Source organism: Vulpes lagopus, chromosome 15 (genome assembly GCF_018345385.1).
Source record: "Vulpes lagopus strain Blue_001 chromosome 15, ASM1834538v1, whole genome shotgun sequence".
NCBI classification, from domain to species: Eukaryota; Metazoa; Chordata; class Mammalia; order Carnivora; family Canidae; genus Vulpes; species Vulpes lagopus.
This window is the reverse complement of record NC_054838.1, coordinates 976,178-979,206: the sequence shown is the minus strand read 5'-3', so window position 1 is coordinate 979,206 and position 3,029 is coordinate 976,178.

Here is a 3,029-nt window from a genome sequence, read left to right as displayed (position 1 = left end):
TGCCCTTATATCTATGGTGAGCTGGAGAATCAGCGAGGACCTGCCTGACCCAGAGTGGCCTTCGCTGGAAATCTCAGCCCTCCTCCAAATATCTCTTACATTGAATTTTTAAAGTGCATACATGGAATTTCATGCTTAAGAACATTCAGAGCCTGCATATGAGCTCAGCAGAGAAGGGGACTGTCAGTTAGTGATTTTAGCCACGAGTGAGAGGAATAGAAGAGATAATGTGCCCTGTAATGTGCCCTGATTTCTGTCTTGATCCCCGAGGTCTTCAACAGTACAGATCAGATCTCATTTATTATATTCATGCAGTATGACAGCCGATGCATATTAGATGCTTAACGAATATGTAGAATGAGTAATTGAGTGAATAAATGGAAAAAGAAGATGCCCGTATAGGGATGCAACATAGACTAGGTATTAACCAAGTATTATTCTATCTGTTCAGATGTTTTTCTCTCCAGTTCTTAAGCCCACCCTGTAAAACACTCATCCTGTTATGTTTTTCCTCTAATACTAGGTAGACATATTTGCCTTTTCCTGTGACCTCTGTAGATGAAGGTTCTTCTTATGTCTACATGACAAAATGCATCAGTGTCCACTTGCTTCCAAATCACGTTCCAAATCACTAAACGTTAAATAAGTGAATTAAGTAAATGAATGAGTGAATAAATGAACCAGACTTACACCATCCAAGGGCAATGACTTTCTCTAACTTGTTTATCCTGAACCATTGTATCAGTGTCCTCTATATGGTAGGCATTAATATTTATTGAATTAGAAGTGAATAAATGAATGAGTTAGTGAATGAATTGAAAATAAATCTGAATTCATTATTTCTATTTCATTTCTATTTTCCAGTCTACATTATATTAGGAAATTCTTTTGTGATTAGTTCTAATAGTAATTTTTTTTTTTAAAATAGCCCAGGAACTCAATTCTATTATTATCCTAGTTTTCATTCTTGCTCAAAGACCTTTTCCCAGACAGTGAGAATGAGAAATTGTGCACTATGCTCACCAGGAGCTTCATTTTCAAAGTGAAATATTTCAGAGTTCCTTACAGGACAAATAGGATGTTGGAATCTTTTCAGGCCAAATGGGGTAGAAAGGACTAGAATCTGTGTCCTGAGTGGAGTAACTCGGGAGACCTCAAAAATCTTTTCCTTGACCCTGAATGTCTTCCTTCCTGCTGAAACGTATTCCTTACACTTGAGAGACTTGGGGGTTTAAAGCCATGGTTGTTGGACTTTATTGTCTGACTGAATTCCACTTCCCACTCTCCAAACACTCTACTTTGGGTAGCCTGGAGGACGTCGCAGGAAACTATTTTATCAATCGCTTCACACTCATGATTCTGATATTGGTGGTCGATAGATCACACTTTTACAAACACTTTTTGTCTGTGTCTATTTACATGTACGTGTGTGTATGTGTGTGTGCAGAATGCAAAACAAAATGCCGTAAGGTGCTATAAATGCTATGGTAAGTGTCTGTGTAGGATCCAGTGGGAACAGAAAAAAGGAAATTATCACCCTTTGCTAGAAGTCTCTAGACCCTTGTTTGGAATCTTGGCTGGGTGAACATTTTCTCTTTTGCAGTAACTTATAACCGTTTTAAGATATAAGGAGGGAACCCAAAGGACTAAGACATACATGGAAGTTGGCAAGGCTACTTCTTCCCTAGAAAATCCCAGAGGGTGCCCATCATGTGTTATATATTTCTGAGAACCCTCCCACTAGCCTTGCTGCTAGCAATGGTGATGGTAATGGTAATAATAATTATTGTTATAGTAATTATAATAATGAAAGCTCACTGTGCTGGGCATGTGCCCCGGAGGTGGACAACAGAGATAAAGGGGTTACATGGGACAGATCTGTTCTGTAAGATCTCAGGAGAGCTCATTCCCAAACGAAGCAGTTAAAGCAATTTAGAAGAACAGAATTTTATCTATTGGGTACCATATCTGATCAGGTGTCTAAACCTGAACTTGAAGGTGCATGGTTTCACTTAGAACTCTATATTTGTCTTTCCCTCATTATCCCTGTAGGTGAGACCAATGGGAGGCAGAGGAGGAAAGGTGCTCTGTGAGTACTCAGTAATTCTAATATCACACAGCCTTGGGTAGTTGGAGATGTGTTTTATAAGCACTGTTAAGTTTGATCTCTTTTACGCCTCCTGCAATTATCTGTTGGAATTTTATAGGACTGTGGACATACCAAGAGGAAGGATTTAATTGTTAAGTACTTTCAGCCTAATTGGTTCTCAATTGGAAGGGAAGCCTTGGGTTTGGAAACATGCCACATGTTAGCAGAGCATGTCGGTTCATTGCCCACCTGTGGAGTTAACAGATACAAGAGAACATTCTGACTTGGCATCATTTTTGGCATCTGGTTGGCATATCTGTCTTCCGGGCGGCTCCTAGGGCTTTGTATTTGCCAGATGTACCTATGTTGGGCACAGACAGAGGCTTTTGCCAAGTCTCTTAGATACCTAGGCTAGGGTCCTAACTGTGGCAAATATTATGGGTGGGATGGAGTGCTGTAGCTATATTGCTATTCCCCGTGGAAATCCATGCCTGGGAAATTAAGTGCTAATCAATCTAGTTTACAACATATATTTCATTGTATCTTTTCTCATAATCAATCCAACCGATGAGCCAGTTATTTGTGTTGCTAAATGCAAAAGCCCCACTTACGGAAAGAAACCAAGATCCAGAGAAAAATAAATGATTAAATAAATTATTTATCCTTATGATATTTTGTGCACAATCATTATAGTAATGATTTTGAATATTATTTTGTAATATGAAAAATTGCTCACAATAGGTTGTTAGATAATAATAGCCCTGGCATTTAGCTTTTTTCCAGAAAAGAAAGTCAATAAAATAAATCCCACAAATCTTAATATACATTAAGTGCAAAGATTCTGGGATGAAACACCTTTTTCAAAGTTACCTAAGTGCTGCATAGTTCTGGAAAATGTTACTTAATCTTAGGAAGACTATTCTTTAGTTCATAAAATGGG